Here is a 22,348-nt window from a genome sequence, read left to right on the forward strand (position 1 = left end):
CCCCTGAAGTAGCCTAAACACTTTCTGTGAACGATGTGAAATCTCTAATGCTGAATCTTCCAGTATGAATCTATGGCCAGGGCCGTAACTAGGGGGGGGGCTGGGGGGTCACGCGCACCGGGCGCTGGAGATGGGGGGCGCTGTGAGGTCCGGGGACAGCCAGCGGAGGTCCAGTGACAGGTGTAGACGCTGTAGTGGCATCTTACTTTGACTCCGTCCGTCTCCTACTAGCGCGGCTGCAGGAAGCTGAATTCAGCCAATCAGCGTCCGGCAAGTCTTTTTGAAGTCATCAGCGCTTCCCGCCGCAGCGCTAGTAGGAGACGGACGGATTGAAAGTAAGATGCCGCTACAGCGGCTACACCATTCTTGCCTCACATGCTGCGGCGTGAAAGGAGGAGAGGAGGCTGAGCGAGGAAGCCCGGAGAGCAGGCAGCTGCACAGACAGCGGTCAGCCACACCCAGCTGTCCGCCGCCGCCCCACGTGACCCAGCCCGGCCATTCACAGCAGGACGCACATGGCTGAGTCGGACTGCGGGTCACTGGTGACAGCAGCAGCATGGGATGAGGAGGAGAAGGGCAGCAGCCGTGGCGGTGAGAGGACTGTGCGGGGAGGGGGGGGGGTCTCCGGCGCCAGGGACAAGGCGTCATTTGGTCCGGTCCCCCCATCCCCCTTTACATACCTCCCAACAGTCCCGATTTTATCGGGACAGTCCTGATTGTCAGGGCCTGTCCCGCTGTCCCACCCGCGGGCGGCAGTGTCCCGCGGTGTGGGGGGGCTGTTGGGAGTCCCCCCTGTCAGCTGCTAAGCAGCGGGGAATAAACGCTGTGCGCATGCGCACAGCGTCTATTCCCGCAGCCAGGGGGCTGGGGCATGGCTAGAGGCTCACAGAGCCTCTGGGTCATGCCCCCATAGCGGCAAAATGGGGGCGTGGCCTCACGGAAGAGCCGCGAGTATAGACCACGCCCCCAAATTAGGCCACGCCCCCGAAAATTTCGGTGCGCCTCCGGCGCGCAGCAGCAGCATCCCGGCTGCGAAGCTTCAAAAGTTGGGAGGTATGCTTTCAGAAGGGGGGGCACCAAATGACTGCCTTGCCCCGGGCGCCGGAAACCCTAGTTTCGGCCCTGCTATGGCACAAGTCTTTCCGTGTGTAGGAAAGACTTGTGCCACAGTTATTAAGATATTATTAATTTAACATCATAATCCCTCAGATAAGGATTCAGATTATGTAACCTGCATGTTTACTGTAAATAAAGAACAATGGTTCGATTAACTTTTTATCCTGCTACAAAAGTCACTGTATAATTCATCAAATTACTTGAAATTCAATCACTGTTATAAAGCACATTTGGCAGATGTATTAAGCCATAACAAGAGATAAATGCAAGGGATATAAAGAGAGATAAACGTCCAGCCAATCACCTGCCAACTGCCATGTTACAGGCTGTGTTTGAAAAAGTCAGTAAGAAGCTGATTGGCTGGATGTTTATCTCTCCTTATCACCCTTACATTTATCTCTTGTTAAGGCTTAATACATCTGCCTCCTTAAACCTACATTCTTTTCAGCCAATGAAATTGGGGGTTATCTTGCTTTGTCTGGTTGATAACCATAAATATATAATTCTGCAGCATAAATAAAAATGTATCACTTGTGGATGATTTCCGGTGAGTAAAACTACTTCCTGTGCAAGGCTCAGTTCCCATCTAGCCTACAAACAGACATGACCTATAGTAAATGTTAAAAAATGATTAACAAGGTCAACAAAACAAATAAACATGCAAGTTATGAAAGAAAACTGTGATATGATATGACTCATGGCAGCCACAATTTTATACTAATATATTTATTGCTTTGTAAAAAGAGCAAAAATGCACTATTAGTCTGCTAATACTGTAGGTGTACTTGGTTGTGGTCTCTCCTATTGACATTGACAAGCTAGTTAGTGTAGCGTACATTACATGACACTGCATGACCAGAAAAGATTGGGTGTTCTGCCACATACTCTTACATGCACCTAAACAGGCAGCACACAATGAGATGTTGGATGTTCTATTGCAGGACAAATACACTAAGGGCCTGTTTGCATAACTTCAAAATGATATGGGTGACAATACACATGCACCTGAGATCAGAGAAATGTTTTTGCGGGTGCACATAACATAATTGACAATGATGAGTCATATGTGCCTTTAATCTGTGATTAGCTGCTTGTCAACCCTCTGCTCACACTGATCAGTGATTTCTTGGTCACTAGTACATACTGTTTTTTATGCTTATCATGTATGTGATGCAATATTTTTCCTATTTTCCTGCTTTGTTATTAGTCTTATTGACGCCCAATGCACATAACTGGCCCTAGCCAATTTGGTGCCCCTAGAACTGCTGCCAGTTCCACTTATGACCCAGCATCAATCACTCAGCAGCACAGATCCCAGAAACAGCCAGAAAAACCCACATGTTGTTAGGGAAGGGGGGGGGGGGGAGCGCAGCACGCACCTCTCCTGCCCTCAACCCAGTCTGGTGTCCCCCTGCTGTCTGTCTCCTCCACCGTCACTGGCCCCGTTGCTGCTTCCCTTCATAGAAGATGAGAGGAGAGCGCAGCAATCAGCATATCGCGCATCTCTCCTTCCCCTCACTGTGTCCCTGTGACTGGGCCGTCAGCCTGTCATACCAAGTTCTGATTGTCTCGCAGGCCGGCAGCCAATCAGGAGCCAATGTGGGGTGCAATCTCTGATTGGCTGATGGCCCAGTCACAGGGACACAGTGAGGGGAAGTAGAGATGCCCGATGCGCTCTCCTCCCCTCTGAAGGGAAGCAGCGGCGGAGGAGACAATCGGCTGCCCTGGCCCCTTATGCCTATGCCTAGGACCGGCTCTGCACATGCAACAATTCCAAACATCCTATCATTTCTTTCCCCACCCAATCATTAAATATTCATTGCACTAGGTCCCACTCATTAGATATGCACAGAGTGGGACCACTATTGGCTGGTCCTAAATACCATTTCATACCCGTTCATACTGCAAAAAAAATGGGTCTGAAACGGGTAGGACCCTGCTTTTTACCGTTTCCAAATACAGTTTTTTTTAAATGGTAAAATCACTGTGGACCTTTCAGACCGCACATATTACCATTTTGAAACAGTAAAAAAAACGGCAAAATACCGGGTAATATGTGCGGTCTGAAAGGAGCACTATTGACCTCTCTAAACATAAGGGGCATAGACGAATACATCTCAGCAGGCATACGAAAGATGTGTAAGACTTTTTGAGAAGCATGCCTAGATGAAAGAGACTTCTGTGGGGAAAAAAAAAATCTAATTACATTTGCATCTAAGTCTACATGATCCCCAGTTAGTAATGGAAAGCAGCAGCTAAGTAATAGTGAGTAAAGGAGGAAAGGTGCATTAGGCAATCAATAAATTCAAAGATGAAAGCATTTAATAGAAAGATGCACCTGCTGCTCAGAACTACTGTAGTGATGTTCCTGCTGCTTTACACACCTCTGCTATATGTTAAGAAGTGGCCTGTACCTCAATAATCCAACATATCAGTAGTCGGGTAAATTAGCACCTGAGATTAATAATTACTGTTCAGATACTTTACATGGATGGTTTTGTCCATCTAAGAAGGATTTTGTCAGAAAGAGTGAACTAGAATAACCCCCATAGCTCTGTGACGCAAATAAAGATCATTAGTAGTAACTAGTTTCCACACATATCTATTTACATGATTAAAACAAGATCAAACAAATCTATGAAAATGATTGTATAGCACAGACCGTCATTGGACATAGGTGCCTGCAGCACTCCACACGTCTCTACAGATGTCTCTCACTTTTAACTTTTATAGTGGTGGTGCCCATTGCACACGTTTATGTAAAGCTGAAACTACAGTATTTATTTGTCAGATAACTATTTTACTCAAAGGTGCAAGCTCTAAAGGTGCCCATACACGGTGCAATGTATGGGCGTGGTAAGATGCGTGCTCCCGTTCACTTCCCATCGCACAGCACAAAAAGTATGTGCTGCCCGTACATTTTGAACTAGATTGCATCGCATCTAGTTCAAAACGCATGGTGCTTTAGCCCATCGTATGCATTTTTAACAAGATGCGATGCGCTGTAGTTTAAAACGCACTGTGCGCATGGCACTGTGTATGGGCACCTTTTGGGGCCAGATGTATCAAGCCTCAAAAAGTGATATAATGGAGAGTAATAAACAGCTAATAATTTAGATTCTAACTGTCATGTTACAGACTGGGTTTCAAAAAGTGACAGTTAGACACTGATTGGCTGGTTGTTTATCACTCTCTCTCCACTTAATCACTTTTTGAAGCTTGATACATGTGGCCCTAAATGAGGTGATTTTTTTTTAGCTTGTTTTGTCCCAAGTACAGTAGGTCTTGATTTTCCTGTTCTGGGGTCTCAAGCATGTAACAACCTGCCAACCACATCCCTTGAATAACGTGCTTACTGTTGCTATGCAACCATGCGAGGGAACACAGTACACTTATACGGTGTCCACATGTCAACATAGACACAAAAAATGTGAAAAACTCATGTCGACCTTTTCTATATCAACCTATTGCTCGTGTCGACCTTTTGAGCTCATCGAATTTAGTTATGTCAATCTTTTTCATGTATCGATATTTGACCTGCCAACCAATAGTGGTCGACCTAATTATTGTCAACCCTATGACCTATACCCATTATTCAAGTGCCTGATACATAATGATTATTCCCCAGGGTCTCATGCCATAGGAATGGCAGCTCTCACTGCAGATGCATTCAATAGTTTGCTGCTTTCAATGTGAGATTATTTATAATGTAAGGGATAGGTTGGTAGCAAGCAGGGGACATATCAGATTCTCTTTATTGAAATTTGTTTACATTTCTATTAGCACTTAATTATATTTGCTCTTAAGATTTATTGTTTGGTACCATGCACTATGGGAAATATCATCTTGGCAACTTCAGCACATTGTAAAACCATATACTGTATAATGTTTCTTACATCTGGTGTGCTATCATATTAGTATTTGCAACTCAGCTTATCCCTATCAGAAGGGTAACTAGTCAGCCTACAGAGCTGTCAACAGCAGATGAAATGTTACCTAATCTGAAATTACCATGAGACCAGACTAGCACTTATGCGGCATACACTTGGGGCGACAGAACCCTGTGCTAAGCCATGTAGGTCAGGGTTGCCTAATTTTAGGCTTCCCTCTCCAGGAGCGAGCTAGAGGGAGTAAGGGACGGAGCCGGTGAAATGCTGCAAAAAAACTGTGGGGCTCAAAACTGTGTCATGTATGGGGGCGTGGCCATTGTGATTGTGTCATCATGGCCATGCCCCACAGCAATGCAATGCCATTTTTAGGCATTGCACAGTGGGGGGTGGGGCCACAGTGACGCAAATCGTGACATCAGATCCCGTGGACCCTCCACTAAGGGAGAATTTGCAGGAGACTGGGGGGATTGCGGAGGACATACCCACCTTCCCGGGTGGCCAGGAGGCGGACCCCATTTTGCGGACCCCATTTTGCCAAACTCGCCAATTTAATAGGGTCCGAATTGCTGTAAAAAAACAACAATTTTTGCCATGAAAATTGCACATTATGCCCTTTTTTTTTTTCCTCACACTCCAATTCGCATACAGATGTTTTCCCATTATAAAGTATACAACTCACAAATGTAATAGGATGCGATTTTTGTAAAACGTTACCAAAAATCACAAAACAAAAAGCCAGTGCAATCTGTGCATGGTTCTGTCCAACAAAAAAAAAATCCAAAAAAACAAAGGCATGGGGTCACCCCTCCTGAGAAATTCAAGGATCCAAAAATATAGGGAATCCCCAGGATTTGTAAAACCAGCACCAGGCTCAAGAGCTGGTCCTGGTTCCCAAAATACGGGGGACAAAATGACTAGACATACCCCGTATTTTGACAACCAGCACCAGACCCAAACAGCCAACAGGGTAAAGCCACAGCTGGGGGAAACTTTTTATGCAAATTCCCTCGGACAAAGCATTCATCCCTGTGGCTGGTCAGCCTGGGCAGGGACCCTGGAGGAGTGGGGACCCTGCCTGGGCTGTCCAAGCAAGCCTGCTCCACATGCAGGGACTTGGAGAACCACAAGTCCCAGCATGCGGGGCAATAAAGGGCACGCTGGGTCTTGTAGTTCCACAACATGACAAATAGTGAGATAAACACACACAGGAACAGTCTAACTTTATTACATACTACATTCATTCACACATAAATAACCTATGGATTCCCACAAAGGCCTGTCCTCTTTTCCATGTAGAATCCAAGCAAGTCTAACTATCGAGGGAAATTATACTCAACACACACCTCCCGGATCAATGGATGTCTTCTCCGCCTGGCAGTACCCCAGTGAGAGAATTCCGAACGATTGTTTACATTCACGACTCCTCCACATGCCGGGTTAGTCCCACCCACCAGCCAAAGACCACTCCTTATTGGCTGGTGGGCGGGACTAACCCCGGCATTTAGGAGGATCCATGATTATAAACAATCATTCAGGCTTTTTTTCACAGGGGTACTGCCGGGAGGAGAAGAGATCCATTGATCCAGGAGGCGTGGCTCCTGGATTAATGTATAATTTCCCTCAACAGGTACTCGTTTTGATTCTACATGGACAAGAGGACAGGCCTTCGTGGGAATCCATAGGTAATGTAAAATGTTCCTGTGTGCTTGTGTTTTATTTCCCTATTTGTCATGTTGTGGAACTACAAGATCCAGTGGGCCCTTTAATGCCCCAGATGCTGGGACTTGTCATTCTCCAAGTCCCTACATGTGGTGCAGGCTTGCTGGGACTTGTAGTTCTGCACAATAGTTTCATCTAATATTAACCATTTACCAGCCCAGTACCCACCGCCCCGGGGGCACTGGGGACAGCCCCGGGCTTCCGCCTGAGCAGGGGTTGCTCTGCCACTCCTCCAGGGTCCCTGCCCGGGCAGCTCCTGGCTCTCAGCATCTGATAATGACAACACTGCACCTTACCTGGTGGAATGGCAGCCTTGAAACCTTGAAAAAGCTAATTGAGCCCAATTCACAGACAAAATTGATTCAGAAGGCCTTAAGTAACTATTTTTCTTATTAAGGAAAAAGAAAAATAACAATAGTCCATCCCCAATATCAGATTGGCTCCCAATCTCATGATCGATTCACAATGTTTATAATATGCCTAGGAGTGTACCTCATCACACCTTCAACCATATCTGGAATGGCACCCTGCAGCCAATAGCACTGTGGCAGTGCCACCATGCAGCCTATGGAGTTTAAGATATTTTGGGCAGTGCTCTTCTTTCTTGGCCAGCACAGAGTGGCATAAAGTTCTACCTGACCCCAGAAATGCCCCAACATTAAATTAATTAGACAACATTAAATTAATAGTAATCATTTACTAAATGTACTTATTTTCCTCAATTATTCTGACATTAAATTAATATCACTCACATTTAATAAGGAAACAATCCTATTTATCTACCCTCATATGAAGTTACTAGTATTCACCTGCCCCTGACCGTGCCAGTGTGTAATGGCCCACTAGCAGAGATGCCTGGTTCCCATCAGCAGCATTAATGTATGTATTATTTTGTTAACATCATCAGCATTTCCTATTAGGTTTGTTCTAACTATAAGTCCCCTGACTGAGCAAAAAGTGTAATTGTACTAAGTAAAACTGATTTTTTTTTTGATTTTTTGATTTATCATCGGTATTGATCCAGATTGTACTATTACTGTGTACACACTCCAATAACTCCAACCCCTCCAGATCCCCCATCTCAGCTTGTCTGTTTCATGTATGAGATATCAGTACATGCTCTGAGTATCTGCCTGTCTATGTCCTTGTCTATGAACCCTCCCTGTTAGCCAGCTGGTGAGTATAGGTACTAGCAGGGCCTCCGTTTCTGGTGGGTAGTGAAGTCCAAGCTCTTGGTAGATTTCAGGGGGTACATTTAGTAATGCTTCTAAAAATGAAAAGGTGATGTTGTCCATAGCAACCAATCAGATTCTGTTTATAATGTTGCATCCTTGAAAATTATAGAATCTGATTGGTTGCTAAGGGCAATATCACATCTTAATTTTTAGAAGCATTAGTCAATTTACCACCAACTGGACATCATGTCCTAGCCCTTTGGTAGCCAATGTTGGGCCATACAATGGAGAGTGATAAACAGCCAGCCAATCAACTCCTACTTGCCATGTCACAGACTGTGTTTGAAAAATGTCAGACAGGATCTGATTGGTTGGTTATCACTCTCCATTTTATCACTTTTGAAGCTTATTGCATCTGGCCCATTATCTGTTATCAGCAGTCTGAAACAAAAAAAAAGTAATTAGGGCCAGATGCACTAAGCTTCAAATTTGATACAATGGTGAATGATAAACAGCCAGCCAAACAGCTTCTACCTGCCATGTCACAGACTGTGTTTGAAAAATGTCGGACAGGTTCTGATTGGTTGGTTGTTTATCATTCTCCATTTTATCACTTTTGAAGCTTAGTGCATCTGGCCCTTAATACTAATAATACTGTCAATACAATACAGTAAAGCAAAAAAAAAAAATGCTTTAATTATGACCTTGAAAAAAAGCCAGTTGTCATTGAAAACAGCTGCAGTCCCTTTTGCATGCTGGCCTGAACAAGTGTATTAATTCTCATTGCCTTCCCACAAAAATAACTCTTACTGTAATGGTTTGGAGGAATGAACACCTGCATGCCAGTTTCCTGAACGCTACACTACGTGCACATTTATAGTACTCATCAAAAATACAGCTGCAGTATCCACCACAAACAAATTAGAAATAATACAATAATGATTAGTCACACCCCGAAAACATCTATTTTTGACTTTAACAAAGTATATCATCTGCAAACTGGAGGGAAAAACAGCACCAGATTTTTCATACTTGTCTATAATTTATTGGACACGTAATTTAAGGCCTAATTCAGAATGGATTTGTACCTAGAGAAAAAGCTATTGCCTGCGATCAAAAATTCTCGGTAATTGTGTAGTTTCACGACGGCATTTTACGCTACGTTTGAAGCTACGCTAATAGCGTAGCCCAACGGCTGCCTTACTTGTGTAGTTTCACGGCGGCAGCCTAAGCTACATTATCAGCGTAGCCCAATGGCTGCCTTACTTGTGTAGTTTCATGGCAGACTAAGCTACGTTATCAGCGTAGGCCGCAGCTGTGAAACTACACAAATATCTACTGTACTGTTGCCGGGAACTGCATCTCTGTCCCCGGCGTTTCTGGCAAGCCTAGTCAGCGCCTCTCTCACACCGCCGGTGCCAGCATGATCCCCTCTCTTTGGCGGAGAGGGGATCATGGTGGTGTCGGCGGAGAGGCGCTCCATCTGTTTGAGATGCAGGAGTGTCTCAGATGCTCCAGCAATGAGACGCTCCTGCGTCTGAGTAGCTATTTCGGCAGGGTACAGCAACCCTGCTGACAGTGTTAGGGGTTCTGTAGCGTGTGCATCTCCTGTCCAGAGAGAGGGTGCGGACACAAGTGCGTTTCATTCACAATGAAGGAGGCATTTCAATATTGGCAAATGCCTCCATTTGAAACCCCACTATCCACGACAGCCTGAAGCGTGGTGAGCGCAGCGAGCCCCGAGAGAGGATGACCTTTTCATACCCCCACTACCCATGTCGGCATGGAGTTGATATTATACAGTGTAGTGAGCGCAGCGAGTCACCGAGCCCGAAGCGTGGCGAGCGCAGCAAGCCCCGCTTGGGGGCGTGGCTTACATGTAAGGTAATCCGCGCCCCCTCGCCATGCTTCGTGCTCGGTGGCTCGCTGCGCTCGCCACACTTTATAAAGTCAACTCCACGCCGACGTGGATAGTGGGGGGATGAAAAGGCAGAGAGGACACTTAACGCGTCCGCTTGCCACGCTTCGGCTGCCGTGGATAGTGGGGGTCTTTCAGGAACACATTCACACCTGCCATATCATACATCTGAGACAGTAATGACGACATGTGGTAACTTGTAACTGGATTTTAGATAATAATAGTAAGAATTAAAGCAACTTAATACATTACAGTACAATCAGTACTTCTGACTGACTACGCTAGATCTGGCAGGGATGCTTAAGCAGCCCTGGGAACACTACGCTACTTCTGACTGACTACGCTAACTACGATGGCTGCGGGAACACTACACTATGCTACTTCTGACTGACTACGCTGGCCGCGGGAACACTACGCTACTTCTGACTGGCTACGCTAACTACGCTGGCCGCGGGAACTACGCTGTTTCTGACAGGGACGCTACGCTGCCGTCGTGAAACTACACAAGTACCAAAGTCTCTGCCCAGAAAATTAATAAATGCCCATTGCAGATTTGCAAATGCATCGCAAATACCAATGGATTCACAGATCCTTTTGCAAAAACCGAAACATGGAAGAGTAAGTCTAATGGTGTGCCCACACGGTGCGGTTTTCACTATTGATTTTGACTAAATTGTCAAAATCGCATAGCACATAATGGAAATTACACCGCAATCCTGATTTGAGCCCAATGCGTGGCCCTATGGCATTGGGATCGAAAGTAGAAATGTCTACTATGTCAAAACAAGGGCCATGCTGCTCAATACAGCATGGCCCCCACCCCCCCACCGTGTCGTCCCTTCCTCCCTGCCAGCCAATGCCAACACCATGCAGGGTCCCGGCAGCCGCCAATATAGAATCGATATCCGTGGCCCCCGGATCGGCCCATGTGGACACACCATAAAGCTTTGTGCAATTCTGGCTATTGATTTTAATATATGGTCAAAATCAAATAGACCTTTCAGGGAGCTGCAGGCAGGGAACAGGAGAATTTTAATACATCCATTCAAATGAATGGGGGGCCACTGACACATTTGTAAAGGAGATTTCACATCTGCCCGCTGTTGCAGCAGGGAATACAGATTGGGGAGAGCGCCTCTCCTGCCTGGCGTTTCTCTGTTCTGCAGATAGGTGTGTGCCACCTGCACTGCTGGCCCACACCTACGGACCTAATCTTGTATGAATTAGTGCTGTTGCAATCAGGTCTAGATCAGGGCCTATATGCACTACAGTATTACATCTGCAAGTCCGCTTACAGATTCCCCCAGCAGCAGCACAACAGAGATACTGTGGTGTTGGGGCAGAGCAGGAGCGATTTGAAGAGCCATTTCCAGAAAATAGGAATAAGGCCAGAGTCCGAGTGGTGCATGGGGATTTCCTGGTTTTATTGTTTCTGTGGAAAAAAATGCAAATGCATATAACTTTAGGGTACCATGATTCAAAAAAGTGTCGGAACCACTGATACAGAGTATTCCTTGAAATAATGTGCAATTATCAGATCCATGTGCCAGTGAGGCGTAGGATTGAAAATTATTTTCATGGCTTGTAAATGTTGGTAATGTGGGTCTCTACTTGTTAACACAACAATAGTTCTATTGAAGATAGGATGTTCCCTATAGCAATCAATCAGAATCTACTTATTTGTTTAGCACCTTCTAGAAGACAATGGATAGATTCTGATTGGTTGCGCATAGCAACATCCCACCTTCAATAGAACTCGTATATTAGTAAAAAAAACCTCAGAGTCCTTAAGGAGACAAGAAGCACTGAAAGATAGTGTTGGGGATGAACAAGAGCATGGAACACCCTGTCCAAGGGATGATAATGCGCTGAGGTAAAGAACAGATCAGTGGGTGATGAGTATTTTTCCTGCACAGGAACAAAATAACTCACCCAAATCTAACTCTCTGCACACGTTACATCTGCCCCACCTGCAGTGCACATGGTTTTGTCCACTTGAGAAGGAATTTGCCTCTGCGAGTGAACCAAAATAAGGGCCATAGTCCTAAGGAATGCAAACAAGTAATGACACTAGGTTCCAGCTGGTGTTAGAGCAAGATACAGGAAAGAGGAACAGTCAGCAAGGTGAGCAATCAAAGGATAGAGTCACAAAACCAATATACAGTAGTTAAGACTTTGAAGGAGAAGTGTGTGATAAAGGCAAGGAAAGATTGAAAAGAATGAGAAAATAATGATAACCATTGGTTTTGTCATTAAGGAGGTCATTGCTGACCTAGATGTGGATAATTTGTCTACAGTGAGTGTGAAAACCATATAAGAGATACTCCAGAATGGAATTTGAAGAGAGGAAGCGGATGAGTCAGAGATAAACAATCCTATCCATGAGTTTGGAGGCAATAGAGAGGGTGCCTTTAGTATGGGTGTGACAAGTGCGTCTTAGAAGTAGGGGACAGAACCAGTTGAGGGGGAAAGGTTAAAGAAATGTGCAAGGTGTGAGAATAGAAGGAACAGAATAGAAGGAACAAAGGAGGGAATAGGGTCCAGGGCAGGGCATAAAGTGGTCATGCAGAGGTGGGGGAATTAATTTCTCTATGCCACCTAATTACACCCCTCCCCCATAAGGCAGAGACAGGGCCAGTGGTAGGGTTTATGGCATTCCCCTGCAAACTAGAATGCTTTTCTGTAAGAATTACTGTGCAGGGCCAATGTGGAGGTTAAAATGTTCCACCTCACCATTAGAGGTGGTGGAACTCATTTCCACCATGTTCCCCCTCACTTTAACCCCTGGTCCAGGGATCAAGTGGATGTGATGATGTGAGGAAGAAGTTAAATAAGATGAGAAGTAAGGAAAGGTAGTATACTGTATGTGAAAGAAGAAGCAAGGCATAAGATGTATTTGCAGATAGTATCACTTTTGGACATGAAGAAGTTAGCAAAGTCAATGTCTGGGAGGACTTAAACAGTTAAAACAGTTACAGGAAGTAAAAAGGCAAATTACGGTATCTTAATAAGGTATATTAAGAAAATAAAGGTTCACTAACACATAGAAGTACCAGTTACTTAAAATAAAATCCAGCTATAAGCAAAATACTTATTCCATCAGCCTCCCCCAACACTTGCAGCAGGTCAGCTGGGAATTCTCCCACAGGGAAGCTAGTTGTACAGTACTCCGGAGATCTTACTAGTTCCAGGGTGGGTAGGGAGGACAGGAGAGCATCATTAAAAAATATATGCCTGGGATTTTCGCCTAACATTGTATTATATATCTAAATATAAATTAGTACACATAGGGCCTTATTCTGGTTGGAGCGTCCGGGCCGTACGCGTACGTCCCAGGGTTTTTAACGATCTGCGCATGTGCAGATACGCTAATGCGCCGGCGCGAACACTCCACAACGCTTACGGCCGGTGTCTCAACGTGCGAAAAAACCTGTACGCGAGTGTACGGGTAATGGGGCGGCATAGGGGCGTGTTGATGGGAGAGGCCGAAATAATGAGGGAAAATGGGCGTAAATATGGGCGTACACGGGGGTGTGCACCAAAAATGAGCGGTGCTACTACCGCACGATCGACTAAGGCACCGTTCATTTCGGACACCAAACAGGCGGCCGCCAACCGCCAGCTCAAACCACCCCTACAGATACCGCATGCCAGCGTGCGCCTGAGTTGGCTAATTAACGCTGATTACTACTCAAACACATACACCTGAATGTAATAAGCAATGCTGCAGTCTATTAACTCCAAACCATGATTTCACTGCCTGCAAGCCACACATGCAGCACGCAAACACATTGGAAGCTTATGTTTCTATACTTCTCCACATTTAAAGGTTTGTTTAATTTAAGGTAAGAATCTTTTTATACGCTAAGGTAGGTATTTGCTAAACAGACACATTCACTACCTGCTTTCATAGACTTTACGCAGTAGCACACTCAATCTACACAAGTCGACATGTGTCAACGTGTTCACTCTAATACTAACATAGGTTTTGTATTTAGGATACAATAACATAAACCACATCTAACACCTACAAAGGATGTTTCAGCAATGTTTGAAGCCCATGACCACTAAATGTAGTTTTATTAGGTCTTTATTAAGGTAGACAATTGAGTTAATAGAAAACAATAAGTGAATTACAAATAGATTAATTAATCAATTGTCAGATTAGTAGTTGAGAGGCAAGATTTGCAGGTCCATATATGTGAAGGGTATGCCAGCGTGCACGGACGTACGCTCACTCTCACGAGCGGTGACATAAGCTGAGTTTTCCATTGAAAACAATAGGGACCCGTCCGTGCAAACTGGCGTAAGCTCAGATCTCCGCAAGAAGTCGGTGGGGAGACGGAGGAAAGACGGCCGTAGACGGCGCCGTACGCTCAGTTGTACGCCTGTTGTCGGAGTGCAAGGGCTGGCCCGTCCGCGTACGTTGCCGTACGCTCATTTGTACGCCACTCCCCTTCTACGGTATTTCTGCCCGTACGTAAGCGGCTGATTTGTGGGTGGACTTAACCCTAACGGCCGCGTACGGCTAGCGTGCGGTAATGGCGAACGTATGCACGTTTGGCCGCTCCGAGCAGAATAAGGCCCATAAACCTTAATGTCAGAGCTAGGTAGTGCAATTGAAAAATACTGTATATAGAGAGGTTTACATAGAAAACATTTTTGAAATTCACAATGTCTTTTTGATTTACAAAAAGTCTAAAGTTAGCTCGCTAATAGAGATGAAAAGGGCCTTTTCCTGATCACAAAATATAAGTTTACTTCTTGGATCAAAGTTCTTTTTTTTGGTCGAAAGGGTTACACAATGCAAAAAAAAATTATGTCATTGTTAATTATTGATAAATTGCATGTAATTCACAGACAAAACTGGATGAACCGTAATGACATATGTTTTTGGACTTTTTGATCTATGCTCCCAGAATATCCATTCACTTCACAATATACCAAGAAATGAACTGTTTTTATACTTTTACATGACCATTTTACCATGCAGAACCCTTTCTGATATTTCTATACAAAGTATTTATTGGACTAATTGTGACTTGAGTATGCAGGGCCACTGATACATATGATGGGCATGGGTGATATTAGGGGGCATGACCAAATCCACTGTGGGTGTACTACAAAGTGGAGCATTTATCCCTCTCAACAGATGGCCCACGCCTCTTGAAGTACCTGCATTTATAGTTTCCGCCCCCTTTCTCGGAGTGTGAATAGAGCATTTTTAGAGTCATACGAAAAGCTAAAAATTGTTGCTTGTATGTACAACAGAAAACCTTAATGGTTACTAAGTGATACTGTAAATCAGATTTCATTTCTAGTCCCCGGCGTACACTGCAGAGACTTGAACTAAAGGGAAGTATACTCAAGCTATATTTTTTAAATTGCTCCATAATGAGATTCTAATCAATGGTTAAAACGTGTTACAAGTTATGTTGAATTTATGTTGTGTATGTGCCTTAATATGTTGCTTTTAGCTTAGTACAAATGAGCAACATCAAATTTGAAACTAATAAGCAGGTAGTTATTTTGGGAAGTGTGTTGACCTTATTAAAACTCTGATGTACTGTATCTTGCTGACACTTTGTTACAAAGCAACAACGATTGTCTAGAGAAATGATCAGGCAATTAAAAAACACAACAGATATTTCACTTACTCATTATCTCTAAAATAATACCTGATTGTGCCAAGACCTGATTTGTGAGACCTCAGCACTTATGTTATGTACTTCTGTTCCGAAATATGTTCTGAAATGCACACTCTCAATTTCTCTGCTATGTTGGACCTGTCTTTGTTTAAAAATAACATAAAGGCTTGCTTATTTTAGTTAATATTCATAAATAATAATTTATATTGTTTATAATACAGTAAAACGGCAAAACTGTATAGAATAACATATGTTGTACTGTACATCTTGTCAATGACTTACGGTCATCCTAAGGGTATGGTCATGACAAGGTGCAAAAGAGGACAGCTCACTGTGGAAAAGTTTCCAGTTTAAGAAATGATTTCAGCAACAACAAGCAAGGCAGGTTAGATTAACCTTAGCTGTCCCTGCAGATTTACATTGGAGGTTTGATATAGCTGAGATACGGAAAGTTTTCTTCTATGCTTGCATCACTTATATCTGTTTGTCTCCACAACATCACAGTCCCAAATTTCTTAGGGGAAATAACCATACTTGTACCTTGTACACTGATTTCTTATTTCTTGCCTGAAGGTGGATCAGGCATAGTATACAGTGGCAGGACTATGGATATTATTTCAGTAATGCGCCACATGTATATTTTCTTTACAGGACTCTCCCAAGCAAGTACAGCTTCAATGTTTAGACCTGGATAATGGACTACCGCAGAATTTACTATGTATGATCTTAAATTTCCATCTGATATGTATTTTATATACAGTAGCATTAGAAAAGGTATACCAAAATGTTCTATACCTGTATCATTATGATTGTTCTCTATTGCAGCTGCAAAGGGATGTGAGCAGTAATGTACTGGGTAATTGTTAGGGTCCTTGCTCAGAGCAAAACCATCCAGATTTCACTTTTGTTAAGTTTGATGAATGGTGAGAGGGAAAGTGACAGGATAAAGGACAGAGGAGGAGATAGTAGTAGTCTTCTTGGTCTTGCATATTAACTCCCAAGCTCTAGTAATATTATATATAGAGTTCTGCTGTTTTTTGTTTTTTTTTGGTATCGGCCTTCTTGTTATTTACTTGAGAAGTTTGGTTTATGTGCATCTAATACAGGGAGATGTTCACAGGGAAACTTATTAGTAAAAAATCTAAAGTTATTTTATACCCTTATCCTACTTGATCTTCTGTATCAACTGCAATTTTGGGAGCCAATTAGCCTACCAGTATATTTTTGGATTGTGGGAGGAAACCGCAGTACCCAGAGGAGACCCTCACAAGCATTGGGTGCATATACAAACTCCACTCAGTTAGGATCATGGTGGGAATTGCACCCGTGACTTCATAATGCTAACCATTACACCGTCCGTACAAACCCTACACTCTGTTAGGTAGAGGGCACTGTGTACTCTTGTGTGTACTCTTAACTTTTTAACCATTCCCTTTCTCTACTTCCTATTCTACCATCCCCTCTCTTGTTGGTGCCCCCCAAGGTCCTGTTCTATTATAACTACCTCTCAATCAGTTTCATAGAGATCACAGTGGTTATTTTGCCCTATACTGCTGTGTGAACAGATTTTTTTTGTCTTCTTCTGTAATTTGTATGGACACATATGTGTTTCTATATAAATAAACTGTAATAACAATACATTTTGGAATGGTGAGGAGTTTAAAGTTGAATTTAAGTGAAGGAAATGTATTTCTTTTTATTTATATGATTTATCAGGAATTTAAATGGAGCTGTTAAATAGTTAAGCTGCACATCCTAAAAACTACTTTATTCCTATTTTTTGCATTATCACTCAACAAATCTTAAATATACAGGTACACTGTGTACGGAAAGGTCATTAATGGCTGTAAGTTTTGGGCCTATACAATTACAAACTGTGCTAGCGGCTGCATACTTTTCCAAGCCTTTTAAAATACATTATGTAAATTCCAGGTAACATTTGGCTATATTTAAGTAAAAAATCCTTTCATGCTCCGTCAGTTCTGTCCGAATTGGGACAGTCCAGATTTTATTTGTTTATTGACCTTTTTGGATGTGCAAAGAACAGCATGAATTCTGGCTTCCATGCTACAGCAATATAACAGATAACTAGTCAAAGGCTGAAAGCAAATTTATATTGAACTGGATTCTGCAGACCAATCATAAGCTGTTTTTAAAAGATTTTGGAAAAGAAACAGGACGCTATTTATTGCAAAGCAGAACTGTGCTAACCATGGAGTTGAGCCAGGTAACGTGAACACTGATCTATCTGTGCTGGACTCACTGGCCATATCTGGCATTTAGGAAGCAGTATTTTGGGACTTATTAGTTCCTCCGGAACAGCACATGACTCAGCAATGCCAGTACAGGAAATTTAACATTTTAACAATAACCACAAATTAAAGATATTACTTCTTGTTTCTTATTGTAAGCTTGTACCCAGCTGTCATCGTTTCCAGAAAACGAGACATCTACAGCAACATCAAAAAGATTACTGCCAGCTCTGTGTTCATTGAAAATGAAAGAAACATTAGAAAAAAGTAGCATTTGCGAAAATCACTACTGAGCTGAATATGTGTAAAATATATTTTCATATATCACAAAATCAGCAAAGAAATGAATTACTACAATCAGGGGGCTAAATGATAAGGTAAAACCAGGGCCAGCAGTATCATTTAGGGACATATTCAATTAATCTTGATTCTTCAATTAGCCTCAAAGCAGTGCCAGTAGCTATTCAATTACAGACCATAAAAAGGCTGCACGATGCACTTTATGGAGATTTCTTTTCACCCCCTTCCTGAGGCACAAACAAATTCATAGTACAGTAGGGCCAGATTCTCTAAGCTTCAAAAGTGATAAAATGGAGAGTGATAAACAGCCAGCCAATCAGCTCCTAAATTACCTGTCATGTCACAGACTGTCTTTGAAAACTGTCAGTCAGGAGCTGATTGGCTGGCTGTTCATTACTCTCCATTTTATCACTTTTGAAGCTTAGAGAATCTGGGCCACAACCTGGGACACCTATGGGTTAACACATCCTAGCCACTGTTTTACCAAGTGAGGAAAAGGGCTTGCAATTTTTATAGGTTCGGTTGTAAAAGTCAGAGACTACAAGCTCTTTTCCCTGTGCAGTTAGCATTAAGCCTAATTGAATACAACTCTAAGCCTAGATACACACTTTGCTAGCAGGCCACCAACATAACTGACAAATTAATATGCATATGCATACACTCTTACCAATTGACTGATTGAGGTGTCTGTCCGAATATCAAAACTGTGCGTCATTTCTCACCTTTAAAGCTTGGAAACTGCCGCCACTCAATTTCACTGGGTCCTGCCCAGCACCCCAAAACTTAGGATGCTGTGCCTACCTGTTACACGCTAAGGAAAGGCAGCAGGATCAATGCAAAGGACCTGTAGTAGGCATTTGTACAGGGTTTTTTTAATTTTAGATTTACATGTTTACTTTTTTGTACATTTTAATAAATACATCACATTCATAGAGACAATCTTGTATCAAATTTACATAAAAGTAATTCACAAATAAAATTAATTTTACAATTTGCATAACAAAAAATTTCAATTGCAAAAGCCCATTCATTTAAAGCACAGCTCAAGATGAAACAATGTTGTTTGTCTTATCTTTATGATAGTACAAATGCATTTCACTAAAGGCTCGAGACAAAACATCTTCCACTGATTAACCTTGTTTTTAAACAATAAATTGTTTTTCTTTCCAATGTGCTTCTTTATAGCAATTTTACAGAAATTAATTGCCTTGCATGTAAACATTTTAATCCTTTTATGAAAATTCAAATCAATCATGTAGTGCTGAAATCTAGCTAGTCCACAGTTATTGTACAGTATTGGTTGGGCACTTCTTATTTCTTGTTTACCCTCTCTATCTGCTCTGCTGCTGGAATACCCACAATGACAGACATGGTGGCATGTTCTGTGAATTAAAACATAAAGAAGGAATTCATTTCTATAATATTGTTACGGTATTTTGGGTGTGACCGTGACCTCTTTTTAGGATGGTCACGGCAAGTCCTACTCTGACTCTGTTGGTTACTCATGAGGATGGCTGATACCTTCAGAACTAGAGCTTCACCTATAATAGCCACGTTTGTTGGAGCGAATTAAGTGTTCCCCAACTCCGGTGCCACCAGGTCTTAATGGTGACAAGGTATCAGCGTTCCTATGTACGCAGCAAGAGGAGAACTAACTAAAGGACCTAACTGGAAAGAAATAACATAAGAACTAAACAGTGGCTTGCCATAGATAACTAATGTGACTAAAAGCGCCAGCGACCTAGTCGCACGACCACAGGCGACGAGTCGCATACACAAGAAAAATATGCCACACCAAAAAAAGCACACGTCAAAAGGAACAAACAATACGAAGAACACTGAGATATGCTGTCACAGGTTAAAACACCCTAATGGCCCCAAACAAGGTAAAGTGCAGAACTGTGGCCCTCTCTGGAAGCACCAGAGGGGTAACAAACAGATGACGAGGCAAATGACAGCAGTAAGGATTATGTCAAAACAAAGAGGTAATTAATCAGGCTTCCAGGTGGAGAACTTATGGAACCAGATGTACAGCTGGGCTGAAAGGGAACTTCCAGGTAAATGACATCGGGAACAAGCTGAAGCTTGACAGCAGCTGGGAGCAAGCAGGCAGGCAGATAGCTGCAGAAAGAAGCTATCACTGACAGGGCTGAGTTGGGCTGGCTTCCTTAAAAGGGGAAGTGTGGTCAATCCCCATGAAAGCCTAGCCTAACTACCTGCAGCTGTGGGCTGGTGTGCTGGGCCGCATCCTGCTTGCTGCCCAGCAATACCAGAGTGGGGGAGATTACTTCTGCCGCGATCCCCTGGTGGTATCCCCAGTTGCTGGGCAACCGCAGCTGCTTCCGCCGGAGGCCGCATCATACCCCAGCATCCCTGGTTGCCAAGCAACCGGACCAGGTGACACCGGAGTAAGGGGAGCGAGTGGCTGGGAGGCGCTGCAGCCCCGTGACCAGCTGTGCACGCCTCCTTTGTGCACCAAATATAATACCTTTACATTAATTAACATTAACATTAGCATTAACATTGCTTTACACTACAATGGATAGTTTACTTTCAGTTATATACTGTACTTTTATAAATGTATACTTACATATATCAGATTTAAAGTGGAAGGATTATGTGAAACCTTTTTAAACCAGAAGTTTGTATACAGAGTTAAAAAGTTTTTATTTTAAAGTCTTAATCCAAATAAAATACTCCCCTATCTTCATCTTTGGTCTTCCCTCTTTAACTTTTCATTCTTGAATTCCAAAAAATTAAATAAACGTTTTGGTAATGTTATTTTAAATTGTGTGAAAGAGGAAGACTAAACTGGTCATATGGTAGACCATTCCTGCTCCACCATATAATTATTTTCTGATCTATATTTTTTGATACTATATCCCAGGGTGCCGGACAGTTTCTAGACAGTCGGGATCCCGACAGTCATTACCCCGACGTCGGGGTCCCAACAGTCAAAACCCTGACACTTGGGGTCCCGGCGGCCACCGGCTATTCTCCCTCATGGGGGTCCATGACCCCCATAGAGGGAGAATAGAATAGGTGGCGAGTGTAGCGAGCTATCGTGCCCACAGCGTGGCGAGCACAGTAAGCCCACAAGGGGCTTTGTTGCGCTCGCCCCGCTGTCTGAGTCCGGCCAGTTGGGATCCCGATGTTGGGCTAATGACTGTCGGGATCCCAACTGTCGGGACCATATATCACACCCATATCCCAAATGTCTGAATCATTATTACACCCCTTAAATCTAAATGGACTCAGACACAGGCACTTGGATGTGTTTTACATATATATCTCCAAGAATTTAAATATCTTTTTTGTAAGATAAGTCTTAAATCCAAGCACAACAATAAAAGTGATCCCATCGTCCAGGTACAGTACTTTTGCTAATATGGCATGTTGCATCATTAAGGAACTGTAAAATGCCCAAAAAAGGGTCTATAGCATAGATGAGAAGCAAAGGGGTAATAGACATTCTTATTTTACTTTCAGATCTTTATAGGACAAAAATCTACATTTTAGTTGGTAAATTTAGTACTTGGCATTGATTGAAAACATCCAAATGTCCTCGATTTCTTTGCCAGCATTTTAATGTTCTTCGATATGCTTTAATCTGGAAGTAAAAATTACCCATTTGCCTTATGCTCTAGAGTATGATTTTTTTTATTTTTAAAGTTTTTTCAAAATTAATATGATTACCTTTCAGTTCAAGGAGACTTGATTGCAAGTTTCTGAGAGCAACATTTTTTTTTTACTATTTTAAACTTTGATGCACACTCAGGATTTTTAGAATTACATAATCCATAACATTTAACATAATGTATTTATACACATTCGTTTTTAAAAATGGAGCTGTTTAGTTTCAGTGCAGTTTTTTTAATCTTTTTTTAATATTCTTAAAAAAACAACTTTGGTAAAATCTTTACTTTTTACCAGTATCTGATTTGTGGAGAAATTAAAGGCCAGGTTCATTTTCTAATTTAGGAACATCTTATGAGAAGCCCTAATACATACATCCATTTAAAATCAATGTTATTCTTTAGTCTATTTAGTACAAAAAAAAAAAATGTCGATTTTTTGACTGTCGACCTAACCCATGTCGACCTAATGACCCTGTTGACCTTATGACCTTGCCGACCAAACCCATGTTGACCTAGCTCATGTCAACCTTCCTGCATGTCGACCTAGACACAAACTAAATGCATATCAATTTAATGGTGTAGACCTAATGTCTGTCTAACAACTTGCTGGTGACCAACTGATCCACACCCATGCAGTCAACATTTCAGTTTTATTGCAAAACTGTAGTTGACTAATATTTTAATGGCTGAAT

This window comes from Crinia signifera, chromosome 3 (assembly GCF_055691185.1).
Source record: "Crinia signifera chromosome 3, ASM5569118v1, whole genome shotgun sequence".
NCBI lineage: Eukaryota > Metazoa > Chordata > Amphibia > Anura > Myobatrachidae > Crinia > Crinia signifera.